The sequence below is a fragment of the Suncus etruscus genome, chromosome 14 (assembly GCF_024139225.1).
Source record: "Suncus etruscus isolate mSunEtr1 chromosome 14, mSunEtr1.pri.cur, whole genome shotgun sequence".
NCBI classification, from domain to species: Eukaryota; Metazoa; Chordata; class Mammalia; order Eulipotyphla; family Soricidae; genus Suncus; species Suncus etruscus.
In genome coordinates, this window is record NC_064861.1 from 83,325,360 (window position 1) to 83,331,663 (window position 6,304).

The window sequence follows — 6,304 nt, forward strand, 5'->3', positions numbered from 1 at the left end:
ACACAATAAACCCTTTTTGAACAGCATGCGTTGTCTTGAGGGCTTCTCTTACTAACTTCTCAAGTTCTTCTTTACAGGTCGGTTCTGCTCGGGCAAACCCACGAATAACTAGCAACCTTCATTTCCACACCCCCGCGGGTCGGGGGACCCCCACGGGAGGTTGCAAGGAGCCATATTCATTTTGGCCTGGAGTCACGTGTGGCTCAAGAGCCGTGTGTTCGCCACCCCTGACATAGAAAGACACTGGAACGACCTTTCCTTGTCCTGTAAAGAGCAATCCTTGCTCCAGCCTGAGTCCACAGTTCCCAAGAACTCATGTGGTGGGAACAGCACCGTATAGATCAAGTGGATTATCATAATAGCTCAGTGACTGCTAGGTGAAGCTCATGGGACATTGACATCTATGCTGAGTAGATACTCACATGTGAATTTTACAAATTTAACAGTCTGGTTTATTTGTTTTATTTCTCAGCCACACCCTGTGGTGCTGGGGCTACTCCTGGCTCTGCACTCAGAAATCACTCCTAGCCTCAGGGGACCATGTGGATCCCATGGATCGAATTTGGCCAGGTACAAGGCAAACACCCTACCACTGTACTATTGCTCCGCCAACAGTCTGTGTTTTGAGGGGAACGCTTCCTGGGGTACTCAAGGCTTATTCCTGGTTCAGTGCTTATTTGGCATTGTTTGTGGGATCATAATGGAAGCTGAGGATTGAAGTCACATCACTTGTATACAAAACAAATTCCCAACACGCGATACTATCAATGAGGTTACAGTCTTGTTGTGTATGTAAATATTTTGGGGGATTACTATGTTACTCACCCTAAACTGATTGGTGATTGTGCTTTACCCTAGGGTGTGACCTGGCATTCTGCCCCCACCCTAGGGTAGGACCTGATTCTGCTTCCACCATTGGTTGGTATCTGATCCCACCATTGGGTGGTACCTGACTCTGGGGTATAAAAACAAGGGTCTGTGGAAGGCCGGGGCTTTTTCTGGCTGGAACTGAAGCTGAGTCTTTGGACTTCAGTTTTGTCCTCCGAATAAAGTGAATATTTCCACAAGCCTGACTGTCTGCGAGCTGTTTACCCGCCGTTTCACCTCAGAACCGTGGGCTAGACAGGGTGGCAGACGCGTGCTCCGAGCTGGAAGAAAAAGGCCTCATCCTCCATCCCACCATCAGTCAACCTCTTCAGGGGCTGACTTGCTACACAGTCTGTTTTTTATTTTAATCATTTACATTTTGTTTTAGGATTTGCAATACTCTTCATCATAGTTTCCATGCATACATCATTTAAGTACTACAGCCATCACCAGATATCCTGCTCACTTCTACAAGAGGCCCAAGGACTCTCTCACTCCACCTTTTTGTTTGTTTGTTTTGGAGTCACACCCAGCAGTACTCAGGGGTTACTCCTGGTTCTACACTCAGAAATCACTTCTGAAGGCTCAAGGGACCACAGGGAATGCTGGGGATCAAACCTGAGGATGGCAGCTTGCAAGGCAAATGCTCTACCTGCTGTGCTATCACTCTGGCCCTCCCTCCCTCCACTTGTAACTTAGTTCTATAGACAAAATCTTCCATTTGGTGACTTTGACCATTTGTTCTTCTTACATGGTTCTTTTTTATTTCACATATGAGAGATCTCTCTCCTTTTTTTTTAAATTTTGTAATGATGATACTTACATTTATATGACACATAGAGCTTGTTTCCTAAAATTCCACAAAATTGTAAGCTGATAAAGTAGAATTTATTTTTTGTTTTTTCGGCCCACACCCGTTTGATACTCAGAGGTTACTCCTGGCTAAGTGCTGAGAAATTGCCCCTGGCTTGGGGGGGACCATATGGAACGCCCAGGGATCAAACCGTGGTCCTTCCTTGGCTAGCGCTTGCAAGGCAGACACCTTACCTCTAGCGCCACCTCGCCGGCCCCAAAAGTAGAATGTTTTTAAAAACAATCTTTAGTTTATAAGAATTATTAAAAATAATTCTGCAATACAGTTTAAATAATAACTAATAATTCTGTTAATATAGCTTAAAATGCATGTAAAATAGGAAACACCTAAAAAGGTCAATTTTAATAAGAGTAAAGAAACTGAAAAAAATTTTAAGGGAAAAATCTGAATAGGCCTATAAAACTATGAAATTATTTTTAAACCAAGTTTATATTAGGAAATATTATAAATAATGGCTCATCTATAAGCTAATAAGTCAGGGATTACAAAAAGAGCCCATGGATATTAAGAAAAATACACCAAAAGTGCATTTTCTTTCTCATGTTCTGGAAAGTTTAGCCTGTATATTTAAGAAGGTCCTTTCATGCATGTTGAAAAACTGGTTTCAAGGTTATTAATTGCCTAAACTGTTGCCTGTCCAGGAAACTCTGTATGGTTTCTCAAAAGGAGTAATTAATCTCTCTGGACAAATTAACACCTCTTGGAGAGGTGTTCATTTCTTTGAATTTTTACATTAAATCCCTCTAATATCTCTGGCTCATAAAATCTCTTTAGATAGATGTGTTGAGGATCCTGTGAGTTTTCTTTAAATTTAAGTTCCTTCCTATTTTAAATAATCTGTCTATATCTTTGGTTTCTGTCATGTTAATTATAATATGACTTGAAGTTTTTTAATTTGATCCCATTTTTATTGGGGCCTCTGGGACCTCTTGGATTTGGTTTGCATATATTTTTAACACAAAAAAATTAACCTATGATTTATATAACTAATCACCAAATTTGCCTTCTTGTTCCTTGGGTACTCTAGTGAATATGATTTTGTTCATGTGGAACTCATCCCATAGGTTGAAGAAAGTCACTGAGAAGAGGGCTGAGCAGGTACCAATAGGGAAGAATAATGGAAATATTGAGAAATAGACAAATACAGACCAAATGTCTCAACCCAACCTGAGATAAGGAATTATAAATAACCTCTTTATGAAAAAATCTGCCCTCGGTTTAAAAGAAAAGTCCAAAAGTCAGCTAAGATACTCATAAACTCTCTAAGCCAATTTATTGAGATAAGTTCTAGTTTAATAAGTAAGAGCAAACCAAGAATGCTGAGAGTCCAAAGGGACAGATTTGACAGATGAAAGAAAACTCACTTGTTAGCATTGCCTGTACCTAGTGCCTTGCAACCTCCAAAGAGAATTAGAGGCAGGTGGTGAGCAAAGTTGCTGTGGTATAATAAAATCTTTATTCAATTAAAACAAAAGTAGCTGTACATTGCAGACCAGCCCAAAGAGGAGGAATGCATCAACTGTGGAAGGACAGGGCTACACTGAGAAGTCCAAATCGGTGATCACCACCTGGCCCTGCTAACATGCAAAAGAAAGGGCCATTGAAGAAGAAATTGCCCAAACCCAGGGGCAATTAGGAGATAAGTTCAGCCCCTGATCTCCTTGTGCCCCCTGGAAGAGGTCTGAGGAGGACTAAGGTAATCTCTCTAGATTTGTTATTACAATAGCAGAACTTTCTAAGTAGCAGATAGCAATATATAACTTTTAATTAATACTTGAGATATCTGTTTTGTCCTTAGCAATATCTAGAATTCTCTTGGCCAACTCCTATTAAATAAAAGTGTTAGATAGGTCATTTCCACATAAAGAAAGAGGACATTGACTCAAATGAGTTGAGTTGAGAAAAATTTACTCACTGTGGCTACTATCAGACTTTGTTTTTATTCATTCTTTGATAATGCTCACAGAATTCAAAACCCTGCAAAGAAGACACATTGCACACCTTAGAAATACTATCCAAGTTCTCCTCACATGTCTTATGACAAGTCTTTATGACAATGTCAGCAGTTAGATCCTACCTACCTACAGATACTTTCCTAAGATGAAAAATGTGGAACTGAGTCTGGAACCAGCATGCTTAGTATATTCAAAAAGCCACTTTAGGTTACATCAACCTCAAATCAAAACACAGTCTATCCACAAGGAAGAGACAATGTCCTAGGAAACAGAAAGAGTTAAGGGCCAATGCTCCTATTATAGAAAGGCTTCAAACATAGATAGCTATTGCCTTGCCAGTCATCTTTCAAGACCTCCATCATTCCAGGAAAGAAGACATGGACATAATAGAACAAGATGAACAGAAATTGCTGAGCTGTTGTTTCCCATCCATCGCACTGTGAACTCAAAGCCCAGGCTACGTTCCTGGCTCATAGTATTATATCTAATGGATGGATTTGATTTGGGTATTATATTCTTTTGCATTTCTCTGCATTCTGACTTTGTTTCCTTTTGCCTTTGAATGAGGAGGACTTGATTCTAGTGAAACAGAACAGTTCACTTGGACTGTCTTTCCCCAGAGCTCTAGAGCACTCCAGCTTTTTGATACTATGATAGGGAAAAAACAAAGAGAAAGTTAGTACTGACAAGGCAGCCATTTTCCAATATGATTTGCAGTTCAGCTCAAGGGGCCACAATTGGCCTCCACACTTAGATATTAACTGTCCTTGATGAATGCAGATATAAAAGCTCCCCAATGAGTTACCAACTGCCAGGCAGAAAGTGAAGGATATAGGATCTAGACTGACTCCTGGGGTTCCATAACTGTCTAGTCTCCTTCTCAGTTTCTGTTTCTTTGGGACATTTGGTATGTGTTCCTTGTTTCTTTATAGCCAACATATGAAGAAGATCACTCTATATATCTTCCTCTCCTGATGGCTAACTTGACTCAATATTCTCCAGCAAACATTTATACATCTATATATTAAACATCTATAGCAAACATTTTCATGGCTGCCTCTGTTCTTAGTAGGACTGTGTAGTAGTGTTTTGGTTTTTGTTGTTGTTGGGTTTTTGTTCTTTTTGGTTTGGGGGACACACCTGGCAGTGCTCAGGGGTTACTCCTGGCACTGCACTCAGGAATCACTCCTGGAAGGTTCAGAGGACTATGTAGAATGGATCAAACTTTGGTCAGCTACATGTAGCTATTTAGAAACAAAGAGAACTTTTGGTTGGAGTTTTTGTACAGGACCAGCCTACTGTGATCAGAGCTTCTTCCTGAATCTATGCGCAGGCATCACTCCTAGCAGTGCTCAGTGGATCAGATATGGTGCCTTGTAACCCCCCTCTACCAACTTTCCATCCATCTCACCAGGAAAGGGAGACCCTCCAATAGCTGGGAGGGGTCTGGGGTTGGGAATTTAAGGTGTTTCCTGGGGGACAGGGGAAGGAGGGCTTCAGCGAGAAAGAGGGAACAGAGAGACTCAGCAAGAGAGGCAGCAGGAAGGAGAGAGGTAGGAGGTGGAGAGAGGCAGGAGGTGGAGAGAGATGAGAGACAGCATAGATGCAGAGTAGCAGGAAAGAGGCTGCTTAGCTTAGAAGCCATGTGAAATATGCACATGGTGGTTAGGGCCTTATTAATAAAACTTTATTTCTCCTGAAATTTCATCTGACTTCTGTTGCTCATTTCTTCACTGTTATCCTGAACCTACAGACCTGCCAGGCCATAGGGGCTACAGACACCACGCTAGACTGAGAAAGACCTCACTATCCATCCATTCACACCAGGACTATATAAAATTAATAGAACAATACAAACAGGGCCAACAACATGCAACACAAATGCATGGCCTCTTGTACCAATGTGCAGAAACTAGAAAAACTCTGGAAGGTTCTTCAAATTTGACACTGGAATTTTAGACCAGATTGCTCTTTGAAGAGAATCTGGTGGGCAGTTGCAGTTGTTACATCCCTAGGAAAATAAAGTATGCTAAGAAAGCGTGCCAGAAAGATAGCATGGGGCTGGAGAGATAGCACAGTGGTAAGGCATTCGCCTTCGAATCAGAAGGATGGTTGTTTGAATCCCGGCATCCCAAATGGTCCCCCAAGTGTGCCAGGAGCAATTTCTGAGCATAGAGCCAGGAGTAACCTCTGAGCGCTGCTGGGTGCGACCCTCAAAAAAAAATGAGAGAGAGAGTGTAACTCCACCCTGGATATTAGGTGTAACCTTACCTGCAAGAACCCTCCCATTCCGGGGAGTGGTCTTGGAAGGTTATATAAAGCCTTTGACCCAGGGGATTAGGGTCTTTGCCTTTTTGGCTTTTGGCTGGTCTTTGCGCTTCTGGTCTTTGACCAGCATGGAGCCCAAAGGGAAGATGGCTGAAAGGAGTTAAGATGCAGTAGCTAAGAATAACTGCTTATAAGGTTATGATAGAGGCCACATGTGTGGTGGATAGGGTATGAGTAAAGTTGATGCTTCCTGATGCCTGCCTGTGAGTGAGTTCAATACCCGTCGCTTTTCTGAACCCCAGACCCGCCGGTTGATGGGGGATAAATCCACGTGGCCAGG